General features: G+C 38.1%; 1 pseudogene; it reads left to right on the top strand.

Annotated features, from left to right (window-relative positions):
* Positions 1-205: 205 nt before the first annotated feature.
* LOC125343160 lies at positions 206-18,011 on the top strand (annotated as a pseudogene).
* The last annotated feature ends 2,488 nt before the right edge of the window (positions 18,012-20,499 follow it).

Here is a 20,499-nt window from a genome sequence, read left to right as displayed (position 1 = left end):
CACGTAACGCAATCAAATCCAAAATTTCAATTGTTTTCCCATGTTTGTTGAGTCATCTGGGCTCTTGGGCCTGCCATCCTGAGGGAGCTGTGCCAGGTCGTCTGGGCTTCCGGTGGAATCTATGTCACAGTAGTGCTGCAGCTGGGTCTTCTGGGGCTCTTGTGAAGCCTTTGTGTCAAGCACACCACTGCTGGGTGTGGAGTATATGAACCTGAAGCACCACACCACTGGTTTTGTAGACACAGTCTGTGTGGATCCACAGTTACCTGAGGCTCCTGTGATGGTGTTGGTATCCAAACAACTTTGTTACCAGCACTTTCTTAGCAGTTCTGAAGAGAATTGTTTGTAAGAACAGTTATTCAAAAAGCAAGTCCACGAGGACAAATGTTGGAATAGTAATGGAGTGACGTCACTCCGTTGCCATCTTGCCATCGTCCCTAAAATTTTTAATTCAATGATATTCATCTTTCATGTGATGGTTTGTATTTATTTTTATATCTTGCTGAGGAACCTGTACATTTGCTTTTGGAAGTTTCATACTTACATTTCAATTCACCTGGAACCTATTTAAATAGTTTAAGGATCAAGTTGTCTTTCCATTTGCCTTCCTTGCTCCAAACCCAGGCCATCCTCTCCTGATAGATTTACAATGCCACCTCTGTTATAGTTCCATAATTTTCTGGGTCTGTTTCTAAATTTTTAAGTTATATTTGCTCAATCTGTTTACTTATCTTGGAGTTATCAGTATTTCTTTTACTAAATGTAGCTTTGTAATAAGTCTTAATAGTAGTGTAAATCTTATCTCCTTATTTTTGAAGAGATTTCTTGGAGATTCTCTAGATTATTTCAGAATGGAGGTAAGGTGAATCCTTTTGGTATTGAACATGAAGTTAGTGTAAACTCCCTACAAGGCACAGATCTATTCCCACCACACAGAAAAAAAGCTTTAATTCCTTTTGCCAATCCTTTGTGCTCTATACTTGATACTTTCTATTTTGTGCCTATAATTCTATATGAGTTTTAGAATCTGGATATCAAGTTCAAGAAAACTCATGTTTAGTTTTTGTTTAGAATTTCATTGCATTTGGAAATTTCATGTACTCTACAATGCCACAGGTTTTATTTAATATCTATCATTTTATGTACTACTAAGAAACAAAATTATTGTGTATTGAACTGTGGCATAGGAAAGGAAGACAAAAGAGAGAAGGAATCAGGAGACGAAGAACATGATCAAGGGCTGGGGATATAGCCTAGTGGCAAGAGTGCCTGCCTCGGATACATGAGGCCCTAGGTTCGATTCCCCAGCACCACATATACAGAAAACGGCCAGAAGCGGCCCTGTGGCTCAAGTGGCGGAGTGCTAGCCTTGAGCGGGAAGAAGCCAGGGACAGTGCTCAGGCCCGGAGTCCAAGGCCCAGGACTGGCCAAAAAAAAAAAAAAAGAACATGATCAAAGTATATTCTATGCACATATGAAAATGACATCATGAAACCCACTATTTTATTAAATTTATATTAGCTAATATTTTTAACTGAGTCATAATGCTTTTTTCTCATCAATTAGACTTATTTTTATTTGTTCAGAATGCAAAACCGATATAGTGGTGTGTGTGTGTGTGTGTGTGTGTGTGTGTGTGTGTGTGTGTATACAGGGGCTTAAACTCAGGGCCTGGGTGCTGTCCCTGAATTTTTTGTGCTGAAGGTTAGTGCTCTATCACTTGAGTCACAGCTCTACTTCTGGGGGGGTTTTTTTGGTGGTTAATTGGAGACAAGAGTCAGTGATTTTTCTGTATGTGCTGGTTTTGAACCATGATCCTCAGATCTCAAGCTCCTGAATAGATAGGATTACAAGTGTGAGCCACTGGTGCCTTGTGACATATTCACTTTAAAAAAAACAACAACGTATTTGCTTTTAATATATGATCTGGGACTCAGGGTGTGGCTCAGTAGGAATGCGGCTCACATTTGAGTATCATGTGTGAGGCCATGGATTCAATTTGTAATATTGCAAAACTAAGATGATAGTACAAATGAATAAATAAATAAAAATGTGTCTGTCATACCAATTTACAATTATATATTTTAACAGTTCTTTTTTCAAGAAAAAGATATTTTACTTAAAGACAGAAAATGACTAACCACAATGACAGCAATTTGCGCCGGAGGAAAATTAATGACTTTGTATCTGTTATTTGAGCTATAGACATTACCTCTCACCTGCCATATATATTGTAGTTAATGTTAATGTGAATCATTTAGTGCAGGCAAACATTCAATTCTCCGGCTTTCACCTACAGGAATGTATTTGAAAAGCCTTTAGTTTCTTGAATTGGCTTAATAAAAGGTCACTGTTTGCCTTTAAATATATATATTTTTAATTTAATCTATTTTGTTTTTAGTTTCTCTACTTCATTTTTCATCTTGAAGATATCTGGATTTTTCATTTCTGGTTTTAGAGTAACAACATATTCTGTAGGTCCTCCAGAGAAAAGACCTAGGGTCTTCTACTTGATGACTCTGAAACCTCTAACACAATTCCTGGACCAATTCACAGAATAGTATTATAGAGAGCCACCATTCACTGAGCACTTTCTATATACAAGGTATTGTGCCAAACATTTGGCATGCATTACAAAACTTTGGTATTGTTTTACTTTGTTTGAGGCTTACTGTGTTGTCCTTGGTAGCCTCAAACTCCTGGGGTCAGCAATCCTCCTCACTCAATCTCCGGAGTCGGCATGGGCTACTGTACCAATCTTTGAAAATTTGTGTGTGTGTACACACACACACACACACACACATCCGTAGCTATTCAAGAGGCTGAAATCTGAGGATCACAATTTGAAGCTAGCCCAGGCAGGAAAGTCCATGAGACTCTTATCTACAATTAACTACTAAAAAGCCAGAAGTAGAGCTGTTATTCAAGTGGTAGAGTACTAGCTTTGAGCAAAAAAGCTCAGGGATAGTGCTCAGGCCCTGAGTTCAAGCCCCAGTTCAAGCCCCTGACACACACATTAAAAAATAAAATACTTGTACTTTTAAAAAACTCTCCAGTATAAGTTGCCAGGATATGCAAAGAGGGAAAACATGTCAGGGGTTGGGTGTGCTGGGGGTGGGAAAGAAGAGTTGTTCAATGGACAGAGAGTTTCAATTTTACTATAACACAACATTCTGGAGTATAGCATACTCTAGGCCCTGGGTTCAACCCCCAGCACCACAGACAGATACACATAAATATACAGGCAAGTACACATACATACATACATATTCACACCAAACCACCAGGTAACAACACAGAGAGAACAACCCAAAACAACTATAACAAATGACAAGGATGGTAAATTCTGTTATGCATTTCCTCACATATAGAATAATTGGTTTTAAAACTACAATAAAACATCACCTAGGACCTGCTAACATGGTCATTCTCAAGAAAAATCAAAGATAACAAGTATTATGGAAGATTTGGAGAAATTGGAATCCTGCTATGGGTAGGAATGTAAATTTGTGCAGCTGCTGAAGAAAACATGGAGCATCTTATAAAAAAGTAATAGAAGCTGGACACCAGTGGCTCATGCCTGTAATCCTAGCTACTCAGGAGGCTGAGATCCAAGGATCATGATTCAAAGCTAGCCTGGGCAGCAAAGTCTGTGAGACTTTTATCTCCAATTAACCACCAGAAAACTAGAAGTGGTGCTATGTCTCAAAGTGGTAGAGCACTAGCCTTGAGTACAGAGAGAGGTTCAGGGACAGAGCCCAGACCCTGAGTTCAAGTCCTAGGACTGGCAAAAAAGAAATTAATAGAATTAATAGAATTATCATAACAATAGTAATCTCACTGCTAGGTAGACAGTCCTCACTATTATTATTATTATTATTATGTAGTTGTACATATAGTTGTACAAAGAGGTTTCAACCAATAAATCAGGTTGTATGTACAATGCATCATGATCAATGTCACCTCATGGTTGTCTCCCATTCTTCCCCTTCCATCCTTATCCTCAAGTTACATAATTCAATTTTTATATAATGTACATTGAATCCAGAGGTGCCACACCTGTAAATTTAACCAATATCATATCAAAATTATTTGAAAAATAGCATCTGTATTGAATATTCGAGGCAAGCACTCTACCACTAGGCCATATTCCCAGCTCTGTATTGAATATGTACAGGCTTTCTTCTTGTCATTATTCCCTGAACAATACAATATAACATCTATTTATATCATATTTGTATTATTTTGCTCATTTATTCTTTTGGTGCTAAGATTTGAACCCAGGATCTTGCTCTACCATTGAACTACACTCCCAATTCCTGTGTTGCATTTACATTGTATGAAGTATTCTAATTGATGCAGAAATTATTTAAATTATATAGGAAGATGTGAATTGATGATATGCAAATGACATGACATTTTTATATGAAGGACTTGAGCACCAACATATCTTGGTATCTGTGGAGGTCCTGGAACCCGACTGGGGACACAGACATGGCTATATATTCAAAGGCTAAAAGTCTTAAAGAAGTACTTGCCCACCTATACTCATTGAAGTTATTGCATCCTAAATGTCTTCTGAATTGATAAAGTGTCCTTTATATACATACAATGGAATACTATTCATTTGTAAGAAAGAAAAGAAAATTCTGATAGTGTGCCACAACACAGATGAGTAGTCATGACAGTATCATTTGTAAAGTAAAATAAATCAGGCACTAAAAGAAAACACTATGTAATTCTATTTAGATGGAATCATAGATACCTATAGTGGTCAAATTCTTAGAAACAGAAAATAGAATGAAGATTGCCAGGGGCTGTGGGAGGTATTTATATGAATATACTTTCAGTGTTACTACTTGAAGAAGTTCTAAAAGAGCTGTTGTACAATCATGTCAATATATTTCATACCACAGAACTGTACACTTAGAAATAGTCAAGATGGTAAATTTTATTTCATATTATATAAATATTTTTCCTGTTCTCAGACAAGGTCTTGTTATCTCGTCTTCATTCGTCTTGAAATTTCTATGTAACCCAGACTGGCCTCAAACTTGTAATCTTCTTGCTATAGCCTCCACCATGCCCAGACTAAGATAGTAAATGTTTTATTTTATATGTTTTATACTAGAATTTAGTAATCATGGTAGGCTGTGATTACCATCATAATTGTCCTTATGAGCAAGATCTAATGGGGAGTAATATATAATACAGAAAGAGAGGAGAAGCTAATGTGAAGAACAAGTGAGCGAGGGACTGGGAATTTGGCTTAGCGGTAGAGTGCTTGCCTAGCATGCATGAAGCCCTAGGTTCGATTCCTCAGTACCACATGAACAGAAAAAGCCGAAAGTGGTGCTGTGGCTCAAGTAGTAGAGTGCTAGCCTGGGACAGAGTCCAGGCCCTGAATTCAAGCCCCAGAATTGGCAAAAAAAAAAAAAAGAAAGAAAGAAAGAAGAAACACATACCTTTGGAAGAACATGTGAGAGAAAGACAAGGTGATACAACTACAAACCCAGAATATGACAGCCACCAGAATATGGAAGAGATAAGAAAATGACTCTCCTTTGGGACAGGTTTCTCCAAGAGAATATAGCGTTGACAGATTTCAGAATTCTGATTTCCAAATGGTGAAATAATAAATTTCTGCTGCTTAAACCATCCATCAATGTGTGGCAATATACTACGACCATCCTCAAGAAGCTAATAAAGATATATTCATGTGTCCCCTGTCTTACTCCACATTCATTGAAATTGACTACAAGTAAGCAGCAATCAATTCAAGTGTCTACAAAATAATTTATAAAGCGTCTTCATTGCCAGAGAAGAAAATCTAGTATGAAGTCATAAAGAAAACATAAAAAATAAAAGGGTACTATATAAACTGCATTTCCCCTGCCTTACAGAAGTTCCTCAAACAATCTTTGAAACTATAAGACATGTGCTCAGAAGAAAGAAAATACAATCTGACTTGAGTCTAATGGAGCAGTCAACAAAAGACATAGGTGATTGTTCAGTGTTATTGCAGACTCCAGTGCTACCAGTAGGAATTCTGATGCCAACTCCTAGCCTTGGCCACCCCTGAATTTATAGGCTTTGTGCCTACTTTTAAGGCCAGTGGGCCTAGCATTTAGTTCCACAAGCATTAAGACCATCAAGATTGGTCTATTTGGTGTCTGGCTCCTTTTTGGCTCCCCAGCCTTTCCTAAGGTAGTGAAAATAATGACTCTAAATGGTCATAAGTAAATATGTAGAACAGTGCCATTTGAACTTTAGAAATATGTCCAATACAATATTTGAAGCATATGCTGAAATAGTATTTATGTGAATTCAAATTTAATAAGCTATTCAAGTAATCTAGCAATTCTAATGAGAAACAATCCCTGTCTTCATAGAATTTAACTTTGATTAGTGGGCAACTGGTGGTAGTGCAAATAAAATAAGTGCACACACAACTGTGGCATGGCCCCAGACTGTTTCAAGATTCATATCATACAAATGTTAATGACCTACCAAGGGGCTTGGAATATGGCCTAGTGTAGAGTGCTTGCCTCGCATACATGAAGCCCTGGGTTCAATTCCTCAGCACCACATATATAGAAAAGGCCAGAAGGGGTGCTATGGCTCAAGTGGTAGAGTGCTTGCCTCACATACATGAAGCCCCAGGTTCAATTCCTCAGCAACACATATATAGAAAAAGCTGGAAGTTGCACTGTGGTTCAAGTGGTAGAATGCTGGTCTTGAGAAAAAGAAGCCAGGGACAGTGCTCAGGCCCTGACTTCAAGCCCCTACACTGGCACAAAAGAAAAAGACCTACCAAGAACAGAGTTAGCTTTACTTGACAAAAAAGTGATGAAAATGTGAGGAGACTACAGCCCCAGAAGGAAGAGAGGGGTCTTTGTCAACAGAGGTGGGGAGGTGGCGTGTAAGAAGGTCGGTGGAGGTCTTTCAGGCAACGATGCCAACTTAAACTGGGTAAGATAATTGGGATCTGGTATTGAGAAATTAACAAATGGCCTCCAAGATGGAAGACAGAGATAGAGTGGTGAAGACTCAACAGCTAATAAGGGTATTGACTAGGGCTTTAAGTAGACATCATACCAAGAGGAGTAAGGGTATCTTCATCAGAGCACACCAGTATCACCCATGCCCTTGACCCACCACTTTCCTGCATGCCCTAAAGTTTCTGATGTTATAAAAGAGGCAAGATGCCCAAAAGCCAATGGAGTCTGAGATCTCTCAAAACAGATGTTAAATGTATTCTACAAGGTATTACGATCATTTAGTGACTCGAAGTTGCAAATAAAATGATCTAGCTTGAAACAAACTCAAGATTGTAGAGTAATTCAAGAAGAGGTAGAATAATCCTTTGTTATTGAAGGAATTTCTGAAATGAGGGTCCCACTCCATAGGATCTAACAGAGGAAATAAATGAAGACTGAACAGCTGGAAGCCTGGTACTAGTTAGAGGGTTAGTGTTAACACCCAGTTAAGTACCCAGTAAAGTTGACTCTCAGGAAAGTACTTCCTTTCATTTCTCTTCCCAGTTAATAGGAGGGATCTTGAACCTTGACCTCCACATTGTATGAATATTTTGTCTTGGAGATAAAGAATTATGCATGGGCCTTATGTTTGTGGAGATGGACAGAGGTGGGGGAGAGAGTTACCTAGATGCTGCCATCTTTAGACAGCAAGTAACAAGGGCAAGCTTCAGAAGACTGAAAGGTCACTGTTAACAGTGTGTAGAAGACTAGCAGTATAATCTGGTATGAATACAAAATGCTCATCAATGTCCACATCTCTTACATCACAAAAGCACATTTAATTACAGAGGAGTCAGTAAATATTGACTTAGAATGGAGGATTGTGTAATAGAGCTTTTTTATCAAAAAAAGTAAGCAAAAGATCTTAAAAGGGAAACTAATAATTTTTGAGTGCCAAGATAAGTGTGTCTATGTTTATTCTCCTCCAATAAAAAAGTACCTTGGGGGCTGAGAATGTGGTTTAGCAGTAGAGCGCTTGCCTAGCATGCATGAAGCCCTGGGTTCGATTCCTCAGCACCACAGAAACATAGAAAAGCTGGAAATGGCTTAAGCAAAAAAGGAAGCCAGGGACACCCAGAGTTCAAGCTCCAGGACTGGCAAAAAAATACCTTGGAAAAAAATTATACTAAGCAAAGTAAACCAGACCCAAAGACATGGTTTCCCTCATTTGTGGTAACTAAAATGTCTACAAATAGACACACTGGATGGTAAAAGAAAAACACAGGACATAATAAATTATACAGGTCTCTAGGCATTCACCCAGAGTAAGACCAAAGGAGAAGATCACATAGGCACAATATCTATGTGCATCTGATCACATAAAATAAGATTTGTCGAAATGAGCTCCAGGAAATGGAAACAAAAGGTGTTTTTCTTGGTTGCTGTTTTTGTTTTCTTTTCCTTTTGTCTTGTTTATTTCTTCATCTGTCTTTGGAGGGTAATGGGAGGCACAGAAATTGAGAGACAGGGCTGGGGATATAGCCTAGTGGCAAGAGTGCCTGCCTCGGATACACGAGGCCCTAGGTTCGATTCCCCAGCACCACATATACAGAAAACGGCCAGAAGCGGCGCTGTGGCTCAAGTGGCAGAGTGCTAGCCTTGAGCGGGAAGAAGCCAGGGACAGTGCTCAGGCCCTGAGTCCAAGGCCCAGGACTGGCCAAAAAAAAAAAAAAAAAGAAATTGAGAGACAAAGAGTGAACTAATTCAGCAGTGATACTACTAGATGTTACTTGGAAAATGAATTATACAATCTGGGGGGGATGGGAGATAGTGAGGGGAGGGATGACATTGTCCAAAGAGAAATGTACTCTTTATCTGACTTTTATGTAACTGTAACCCCTCTGTACATCACCTGTACAATAACAATTGAAAACTACCAAGACCTCTCCAGATACCATCCTAAATTCCATGTTTATAATTTATAACAAAATTGTTAACTCCTGAGCAGCATATATCTTTGTCAGTTATGTTTTTCTCATTTTTATGCCAAGATTTTTCTGGGTACCCTGATGCATATAAATCTTCATTTATCATGATGATGCACTCAGAAAGATTTAGCACTAATATATTATTTGTTAATGCCTTATGCTAAAATTTGTTTAAGATGGGTAGGTGTCTTGTTTGTGCTATCATTAGGGAGGCCATATGTTAACATAGCCAGATGTAGGAGGATTTTTATTTCTTATGAGTTCAAAAGACAGCACCCCTCAAGAAGCCTTAATTACATATCCAAATACAATATAAAAGGACAAGAATAACTGAGGTCTAGCCACACCAAATATCAACTTACTATATTCTATTTACAACAAGCAAAACAAAACAACAGAAAGCAAAAACTAATTTTATTACACTACTAGATATTGGACACTCTTGGTGCCTGACCAAAACAAACAAATAAATTACACCTGCAGATATGAGTATAGTAATAATACTATAAGCCTAATCACACTGTAATCTCCACTAGTATTGCAGCAGACCATAAAAGAAAGAAGCCTCAGCATTGAGAGATGGGTGCTTACTGTCCTTTAATAAATTTTTATCTTTGACACTACTTATAAATTATATGAGTATTTCCCAAAGTAAAGTCTGCATTTCAACATGAAATAATAAAAAAGGTATTTTTCTGGAAATCCACATGTTATATTTTAAAATATACAGGCCTATTCCTTAGAGGGATTTTTAAATCTCAATTTCTCTAATTCTTACAGTTCTTCCCCTTTGAAAACATTTATTCTTTAACCTTTACTAAGAATTTATTTATCTGCTGTTTTATAAGCATTTCAAAGTCTTCTTGGGAATATACATACTATGCTCTCTTGAAATAGCTGGAGTTCTGGAATATCTATGATTACAATTCTTAAGTTCTAAAGATGAAAGAACTTTTAGACTTCTTCCTCCTGTTTTTTTTTTCTTTTTCTTTTTACGTGTTTTCAGTTCTTGTTGTCCTGGGTTTCTGATTAGCTTCTAACCTATGCCTTTCCATCCTCAGTGTATCAGGATGTGATGTTGCACTTAGTCACTGAAAAGAAATATCTTCTACAGTAAGTCCTTGGTTTAAGCCTTTGAAGTCCTGAGGCTCATTAAAAGCTCAGAAGGTCACTGGGTAGCTGCAAAGGTTCAAGCAAGGACTCTTTTATTTGTGCAGTGTTTAGTCATTCGTGTGTTGAAAAGGTTAAGGCTCCTAAAGCTCCAAACAGGAAGTCTACTTGTTGATCTATTTTACTGGAATTAAATGTTACCGAAGGAGTTTGTTTAAGAATATGCAGATCTGTGCCATTTGGAGAGCAGCTACTAATTGGTATCCCGCAAGTGGTTTACATTGGTTTATTCAAATCAATTTCTTTATTGACATTTGCAATGCTCTTATATTTGTTTCTACAAACAATACTCAATAAATAATCTTGTGTGTATGTTACCTCAAATCCATTCGGATCTAATTCACATTTGATCCCTAAGAAATGAGATTTCTGGACCAAATTGTAAATGCACCTGTATCTTTATAGATACCGTGTGCCACTGTTTTGGTGCCATTAGCCTCACATAAGAAATCACATAGGGGGCTGAGAAGGTGGCTCAGTGGTAGAGTGCTTGCCTAGCATGCACAAAGCCCTGGGTTTGATTCCTCAGTACCACATACATAGGAAAAGCCGGGAGTGTCACTGTGGCTCAAGTGGTAGAGTGCTAGCCTTGAGCAAAAAGAAACCAGGGACAGCGCCCCGGCCCTGAGTTCAAGCCCCAAGACTTGCAAAAAAAAAAAAAATGAAAAGAAATCACATTGGATTTCCAGGTGAGTGTTCTTATTGCTTTCATAGGGATTCTGAGATACTGTGGCTTTTTAAAGGGGTGATATTAGAGCCACCTGTGGGAAAGGCAGGGCATTATGGCCAGCTGTGTGATTGTGTAATGTAGATAATACTTGTCCATTCTTTGCTGCCTTCTTCCTCTGTAGCATCTTCTTTCCTTCCTTCTTTCTTCTTTCCTTCCTTACTTCCTATTCTTCTTTCCCGTTATGTTTTTCTTTCCTTCCTTCTTCCCCCTCTCTCTCCTTACTTCTCTCCCTTTCTCATTATCTCCCTCCCTCCCACCTTCCTCCATTTCTTCTCTTTCTTTCTTTCTTCCTTGCTTGCTTGCTTCCTTTCTTTCTCTCTGTCTTCTTTCTTTCTTTCTCTTTCCTCCTTTTCTTTCTGCAGTGCCAGAGATGAAATTCAGGGCTCAGAAAGTTAGGAAGGAGCTCTCCCCAGCCCTAACATTAGTGTCTTTCTTCAGGGCCTTTGTGAGGTCCCAGAGCTTACTCCCCAGGAAACCCTGACAATACCTCCACATACTCCTGCCCGCTCATGTGTTAGAAAGACCTTCTCACATCATCAAGAAGCATCTCCTATATCCCCACTGAGGCCTTCTCTGAAGATTTGTAAATAATACACTACAAAGTTCTCATGACATCATGGATTATGGAATAGGAATTCCAGGGCTAGAGGTGTTATTTAAACAATAGAACAGCTGCCTGGCAAATGTGAAGCCCTGAATTCAAATCTCAGTATTGAAAAAAACAGTCATACTCTGAATAAAAATTTCATTTAAACACTGCCTTACCAGGACTACCAACCCTAATAGTGGAAATTTCCATATGGAAGACAGACTTAGTGACAAATCTGGAGGGAGGGAGCCTTTACTCTTGGTCCATGTTGCCCTTGGAACACTGAACATTTTCTACCAACACTCATGGGATTTGAAACCAGGGCCTCCTGCCCAAGCCTCATGTACTGGTTAAATAAGCATTCTATCTATGAGATATATCTCCAACCTTCAAGAACAACTTTTCAATGTAAGTTTTGCTTCTGAAACACATCATGTTCTTCCCATTCAAAATTAAGCATTTAAAAATAACTCTTAAAACTGAAAAATAAATGTGAACAGATGAATCTAATTATATATATATATATATATCAGATGATATGACTATAAATATGGATATCTGGAAATCTGGATATCAATGATTCCATTCTTCAATAGAAAAATAGGTACATACTATTCAGTTTATTGGACTCCATTGGGCCTCTGGACCCAGATGAGTGCTACAGTAAATTCTTGCACGTAGAAATGGAAACTGATGGAGATGTAGCAAATTATTGCTCTATAGCTTTTGACTAGGTTAAGCAAATTCATTTCAGCATTCATTACACTTGTTTATTTGTTGACTTTTTGGATTTTTCCTTTGAATCAGTTGGAACATTTGAGTAATCCCCTCAGAAATTAATGACTTAAGTAAAATCTCTGACACATTTATTTTGTATTTCAGAGTCCTAGCTTGGCACTGGTGGCTCACACTTATAATTCTAGCTAATCAGGAGGCTGAGATCTGAGAATTAGAGAAACAGAAAAGTTAGAAAAGTCTGTGAGATGCTTATGTCTAATTAATCAGCAAAGAGCTGAAGGGGAGCTATGGCTCCAGTAGTAGAGCTGCAGCCCTAAGCAGAAAAAGCCAAAGAAGCGTGCAAGGCTCAGCTTGGTGCTGCTCACACCTGTAATCCTAGCTATTCAAGAGGCTGAGATCTGAGGATAGAGGTTTGAAAACAGCTCAGGGAAGGAAAGTTCGTGATATTCTTTTCTCCAATGAGCCACCAAAAAGCTGAAAGTGAAGCTGTGGTTCAAATGATAGAGTGCTAGCTTCGAGTAAAAAAAATCTCATAACAGCATCCAAGCCCTAAGTTCAAGCTCCATAACTGACACACACACACACACACACACACACACACACACACACACACACACACACACACACACAGTGAGACTCTGAGTTCAAGTCCTAATACTGATACCAAAAAAATTTTTTGAGAGTCCTGAGTTTGCTCTTTTCAAAAGCTGCCCTTTAACAAACAGCAACTACCCTAATTTAGTAAACAAAGTTAGCATTACTAATAATGGACACTTTTTTGTCAGTCATGGGGCTTGAACTTTGTCTGCGCACTGTCTCTGAGCTCTGTTGTGAAAGGCTAGTGTTCTACCACTTTCAGTCACAGCACCACTTTTGATTTTTGTGTGGTTAATTGGAGATAAGAGTCTCACTGGGACTTTTCTGCCTGGGCTGCCTTCAAACTATGTTCCTCAGTCTCCTGAGTAGATAAGTTTACAGGTGTGAGTCACCAGTGCCTGGCCTGAACACATTTTTTTAGAATGAGCTTCCTTATGCTATATATGAAGCACATAGTATCACATACAATGTGTTTTTGAAGAATTCTTAACGTGAATTTAATCAATCATTCAGATCTTCCTTCTTTGAAGATTGAGTGATGAAAAACTAATTTAAGTATCGTAACATGGAAATAATCATATACAGCCAGAAGTAAGACATATTACAAAATGTTTGATCATTTTCTCCCAAAAGTCAATGTCATGAACTAAGATAAAATAAAATCTAAATATAAAAAGACTGAAGAGTTGTTGGAAGCTTGGCTTAATTGCTAGAGTGCTAGCCAAAGCAAAAGTGTTAAGAACTTCAAGTTCCAGTCTTGGGCAAAAAAAAAAAAAAAAAAAAAAAAATTGGAGAGACATAATTACAAAAGATAGTCAATTATCATTGTGTTTTTACTTTTAGAAAATAACTATAAAAGGCAATTTCTCTCTCGCTCTGTGTGTGTGTGTGTGTGTGTGTGTGTGTGTGTGTGTGTGTGTGTGTGAGTCTTAGGGCCTGAACAGCTTGAGCACTGTCCCTAAGCTCTTTGTGCACAAGGCTAGCACTCTACCACTTGAGTCACAGCTTCACTTCTGGCTTTTTCTGTGATTAACTTGACATAATCATTTCACAGACTTCCCTGCCCTACTGTCTTCAAACAGCAATCTTCAGATCTCAGCCTCCTGAGCAACTGGGATTACAAGTGTGAGCTACCAGTGTCTGGCTTAAAAGGCAAATTGTAAGCAATTGGGGTCGTTTGCAAAGAAAATGGGCAATAGATGATCATAGGAAATTGTTGCTTGCTTTCTCTAGGTTTGTAATACTACTGTGAAAACATTTGATAATGTTATTTACTTAAAGGCTGTTATGCTTTGAACATTTGTCTCCTCAAAAATTATTAGGTTGAAATCTCAACCTCCAAGTTGATGATGATAGAAGTGGGACATTGGGTTGTGAAGCACAAAGCATCACACACAGAACACTTTTCTTTTAGTTTTATTTATTTATTTATTTTCTTTCAACAAAAACTGATGTACAGAGAGGTTACAGTTTCATACGTTAGGCATTGGATACATTTCTTGTACTGTTTGTTACCTTGTCCCTCATACCCCCCTCCCTCCTCCCCCTTTCCCTTCCCCCCCCGCCACGGAGGTGTTCAGTTCACTTACACCAAACAGTTTTGCAAGTATTGCTTTTGTAGTTGTTTGTCTTTTTTTACCCTGTGTCTCTCAATTTTGGCATTCCCTTTCAATTTCCTAGTTCCAATACCAGTATACACAGTTTCCAATATACTCAGATAAGATTACAGAGATAGTGTAGGTACAACCACAGGAAGGTGATACAAGAACATCATCAATAATAGAAGCTACAGATACACATGGGAAGTTGAAAGTAGTTACAACTGTGATATAACAATCATTTCCATAACATGGAGTTCATTTCACTTAGCATCATCTTATGTGTTCATAAGGGTGTAGCTATTGGGCCTTAGGATGCTCTGCTATGACTTGCCTAAACCTGTACTAATTATTCCCAATAAGGGAGACCATAGAGTCCAGGTTTCTTTGGGTCTGGCTCACTTTACTTAGTATAATTTTTTTCCAAGTCCTTCCATTTCCTTACAAATGGGACAATGTCATTCTTTCTGATAGAGGCATAAAATTCCATTGTGTATATGTACCACATTTTCCTGATCCATTCGTCTACGGAGGGGCATCTGGGTTGGTTCCAGATTCTCACTATGACAAATTGTGCTGAGATGAACATTGTTGTGCTGGTGGCATTACTGTGATTTTGCTTGTGGTCTTTTGGATAGATACCCAAAAGTGGGGCTGCTGGGTCATAGGGGAGGGAGTTCTATATTTAGCCTTCACACACAGAATACTTTTGAAGGATGTTTAACCTGATTCAAATCCATACTATGATTAGTGCTCTTATAAAAGAGGGCCCTTGGCAACGTGTGAGGAGGTCCTTATTGAATATGTTTGATCTCGGACTTCCCAATATCTATAATTGACCAAAATAAATTTCTGTGGTTTACAAGTCACCTAATATATGTACATGTATATTTGTGTGTGTATTATATATATAGTGTGTGAATGTGTGTGAGTGAGAGAGAGAAAAACAGACAGAGACAGAGAGACAGAGAGAGACAGGGAGAGACAGAGGACTGGGGCTTGAACTCAGAGTCTGGATGTTGTCTTTTAGCTTTTTCATTCAAAGCTGATGCTCTACCACTTGAGTCATACATCTACTTCTGGCTTTTTGTGGTTAATTCAAGATAAGAGTCTCTCATCAACTTTCCTGCTCAAGCTGCCTTTGAACTGCAGTCCTCAGATCTCAGCCTTTTGGTGGCTAGGATTGGGCATGAGTCACTGATGCACAGCTGACCTTCCGTACTGTTGAGTGTAATGTTGCCATTTGGTGTAAACCAACTGAACAACTCATGGGAGGTGAGGGAAAGGGGGAGGGGGGAGGGGGGAAATGAGGGAGGAGGTAACAAATTGTGCAAGAAATGTACCCATTGCCTTACTACAAAACTGTAACCCCTCTGTACATCACTTTGACAATAAATAATTATTTTAAAAAAGAGTAATGTTGGGCTGGGGATATGGCCTAGTGGCAAGAGTGCTTGCCTCGTATACATGAAGCCCTGGGTTCAATTCCCCAGCACCACATATATAGAAAACAGCCAGAAGGGGCACTGTGGCTCAAGTGGTAGAGTGCTAGCCTTGAGCAAAAAGAAGCCAGGGACAGTGCTCAGGCCCTGAGTCCAAAGCCCAGGACTGGCAACAAAAAAAAGAGTAATGTTGTTAATATATTTTGTACTTACCTGTCTAAGCAGTGTTCAACAGATATATTCCACTTTATTTTGGAGGTAAAAATATAGAAATAGAGAATGTACAAAATGTTTCAAAATACACTCAGTGTCCCTGAAATTTTGTGGCATTTTCATTCATTTACCTCTCAGTTAAGTATGTGCTGCATACCAAACTGTGACCAGCACTGTACTAGAGATAAAAGGTTTTGTTTTCAATAAGACATTTGACAGTTTCCTATCATGGGCAAAACATACAGAAGTATGGATGACACTTAATAACTAGGCAAATTTGTAAGTGATTAATGATAACCAAAAGTTTTAGTAAACAATCAACACTAACTAAGGTAGAAATCTCTGATGTCATGTCTGTCCTTGATCAGATTTGACAATTCAAATGAAGGTACTTCAAATCATAGGGTTCAGGAAAATAAGGATCATATTCTCATTGTACAAGCAGAAAGAATGACCCAGGGTGGAATGATATACCCAATAAACAAGAAGAAGTATAAGAGGAACAAATTTATGTGTATTCCCATGTTTTATTTAAATAAAACATTTATATAATGAAAAGGCAGTTAGGAAAAGAAGAAAATTTGGAATTTTCTTTCTACATAAGGTCAACTTATGCAAACAATTTGATGTACCCCCTAAAATTCAAAGTCAGTCCTGTCAAGGATTGTGATCATTGACTTGGCCCAGAGAGACAAGGGACACATGTTTTTTCTCATTTGTGGAAGCTAGAACTAATTTATAAATGTATGAACAAACACATCAGGGTTGTATGCAAGTACACACAAATATATTAACCAAAATATGGCATTTTCAGGGGAGAACCCAAATGGCACAATTTAAAAAGACTAACTCGATATTGAACTCGAGTTTGAAGAGGTAAGTCCAGTCTCAAAATGGAGGTAAAACGGCCGCCCAGTAGCCCCCATCGTGGGGGGGAGGGGAAGGGCCAAAGGAACTAGAGCAACTGCCGAAGCTGTTTATTGGTGGTCTGAGCTTTGAAACTACAGATGACAGTTTAAGAGAACATTTTGAGAAATGGGACACACTAACAGATGGTGTGGTCATGTGAGATCCTCAGACAAAACCTTCCAGGGGCTTTGGTTTTGTGACTTACTCTTGTGTTGAAGAGGTGGATGCAGCCGTGTGCACTAGACCCCATGTGATTGATGGGCATGTTGTAGAACCAAAGAGAGCAATTTCTAGACAGGATTCTGTGAAGCCAGGAGCCCATCTAACAGTGAAGAAAAAAATGTGTTGGTATTAAAGAAGATACTGAAGAATATAATTTGAGAGACTACTTTGAAAAATATGGCAAGATTAAAACCATAGAAGTTATGGAAGACAGGAAAAATAGGATTTGCTTTTGTAACTTTTGATAATCATGATACAGTTAATAAAATTGTTCATAAATACCACACTATGGATGGGCATAATTGTGAAGTGAATAAGGCCCTTTCTAAACGAGAAATGCAGTCTGCTGGAGGGCAAAGAGGTCGTGGGAGTGGATCTGGTAACTTTATGGATCTTGGAGGAAACTTTGGAGGTGGTGGAGGTAATTTTTGGACGTGGTAGAAACTTTGGTAGAAGAGGAGGCTATGATGGTGGAGGTGGTAGCAGCAGAGGTAGCTATGGAGGAGGTGATGAAGGATGATTGTGATGGATTTGGAGGTGGTGGGAGCGACTATGGTGGTGGTCCTGGTTATAGTAATAGAGGAGGCTGTGGTGGAGGTGGTCCAGAATATGGAAACCAAAATGGTGGATATGATGGTGGTGGAGGAAGATATGATGGTTACAATGAAGGAGGACATTTTGGTGGTGGTAACTGTGGTGGTGTGGAAACTATAATGATTTTGTAAATTACAGTGGATAACAGCAATCAGATTATGGACCCCTGAAAGGGGGCAGTTTGTGTGGAAGAAGCTTTGGTAGTCCATATGGTAGTAGTTATGGATCTGGTATATGGTAGCAGAGGGTTTTATTTTATTTTTATTTTTTGCCAGTCCTGGGGCTTGAACTCAGGGCCTGAGCACTGTCCCTGGCTTCTTCTTGCTCAAGGCTAGCACTCTGCCAACTTGAGCCACAGCACCACTTCTGGCCTTTTCTATATATATGGTGCTGAGGAATCAAACCCAGGGCTTCATGTATATGAGGCAAGTACTCTACCACTAGGCCATATTCCCAGCCTAGCAGAAGGTTTTAAAAACAACAAAAAGGCTAGAGTTCTTAGTAGTAGAGAGAGCAAGAGGTTGTAAGGAAAGCTGCAGGTTATTTTGAGACAGTGGTCCCAAATGCATTAGAGGAATAGTAATCATCTGCCACAGGAGGAAGTAATACCCATAGGCAGAAAAGTTACTGCAGCTTAAACAGGAAACCCTTCTTGTTCAGAGCCATCATAGCCACAGTTTGCAAAAGGTGCAGCAATGTAGGGTCAATTAGATGTATATTCCTGAGGTCTTTTATCTGTTGTAGCTTTGTCTTGTTCTTTTCATTACATCAGGTATATTGCCCTGTAACTTGTGGTAGTGGTACCAGGAATAAAAAATTAAGGAATTTTTACCTTTCCAATATTTGTATAGTTCAGTTTTTCTATATGTTAGTACAGAAACTTTAACAAAATGCAGTTTTGAAGTGTTTCCTTGTCAGTTAACAAGTAAAGATCATTGTGAATTACTATTTTGTATGAATTTTGCAAAAGTTAACTGTAAAGAAACACCTACTGACTTGCAATTTAAGGGGAATCTATTCTCATTTCCAAACTATGATATGAATGGGTGCTGACATGTGGAGAGAACAGATACTTGTAAGTATGCATTGTGTGTTTTAAATACATAGTATTGGATATTTAAATTAGCATATTTGTGAATTTAATAGCATTAAGATTACCTTCAAATGAAAAAACACCCTCAAAAAAATCTCTAAAAGAATAAAAAAGTCTACCTCACAGTCAAACAAAATGAATTCCAGGAAACTGGTACTTAAAAGGTGGGGGTAGGGTGGAACAATGAAGAGAGAAAGTGGGGTGAGAATGCAGTCATAAAATTCAATTGCATAGTCTACAAAATTAAGAAAATGAGAGACAAGGTTGAGGTTTGGAGGGATTGGGGAGAATGATGAAAGGGGTGACACAGATCAGGATGTTTTGTATTCATAAACTAATTTGTTGAATTGTGACTCCTTGGAACAACTACTTAAAAATAATAAAAATATGATTAAAAGAAAAGAATCCCTGACTTTCAACTCACCCACAAAGAACTAAGACAATATGGAACAGTGTCAGAAAAAAAAGACCACCTATTTATTTTTAAAATAAATGTAACTCAGTGTTTACCTAGCATGCACAGGTCCTAAGTTCCTGTCATAAAGGAAAATAAAATAATAAGAGAAATAAAGAAAGGAGACAGGTCCACAGACAAGTGAAGTTTCAAAGGAGCCTCCTGAACAAATGATCCTTGAACTCTTCCTCCCTCTGATCTAGATCCAGATAGGTAAGTGTCTCTTTGTTAGCCACTAAGCAGATGCTTTTAGGGGAAAGCTTCCATAACTTATGGGGAAAGAGTCACTTCCTCTTTAAATGATGATAGCTTTCGTTTAAGTTGTTTTGTTTCAAGGGACAGCCCTCCAGAAAAAAACAAAACAAAACACAAAGAACTTGTTTAAACCAGCCTAAAAAGAAACCACGAGGAAAAAAAAAATTAAAAAAAAAAAAAAAGAAACCACAAGGAGCCAGTTTAAACCAGCTAAGTGGCCCAGCAGTGCCACTCCCTGCACAAAGAAACTCAGGAACTTTTATTGGGGAAACATAAATTTATATAGGAAGGACTCACCATCACACATTGAGATACATTCCTGATCCTGCTGAGTTCAGGATCATCATTCTTCTTGATCTTGAACTATCACTAGTAAGGAAACACACCTGAAGACAAAAGCCACCTCAATCCGTGTGATATCATACATTTTCTTCCTTATTTTGGGCAATTTTTCAAACCTGGGAAAATTTGGAATGTTATAATAAATAAAAAAAAATACTAAGTGATACTTTCATGTAAATTAAAAATTATCACTTTGAGTGACATTGTCCAAAAAAAGCAATATACTTATTACCTGACATAAACACTTCAATGATAGGAATAAAATTACATTTAAAATAATAATCACTTTGCAAGAAAGTTTGGTACATTAGAAAGTCTGTCAGATTTGCCTCAATTGATTTTGATTTGTAATTTCAGATAGAAAAGTACAAGAGCATTTTGCTAAGAGTATCAACAATGCTGAAATATTTGAGAAAATTAAAAATTCAGCAAAACTGTAGTACAGACATTTTATTATCTTCAGCAGAGTCATTTAACTGGCTGATAAAATTCTGTTTGTTAGGATTATACTTATGGCTTGTCAGGCATTTGAAGAGCTTGGAAAGTTCAAATATATTAAATTTATGAATGTAGAATAAAATGGGT

The sequence above is a fragment of the Perognathus longimembris genome, chromosome 28 (genome assembly GCF_023159225.1).
Source record: "Perognathus longimembris pacificus isolate PPM17 chromosome 28, ASM2315922v1, whole genome shotgun sequence".
Lineage (NCBI taxonomy): Eukaryota > Metazoa > Chordata > Mammalia > Rodentia > Heteromyidae > Perognathus > Perognathus longimembris.
Note: the sequence above shows the minus strand (reverse complement) of the source record. Positions and strands in the feature narration are given on the sequence as shown.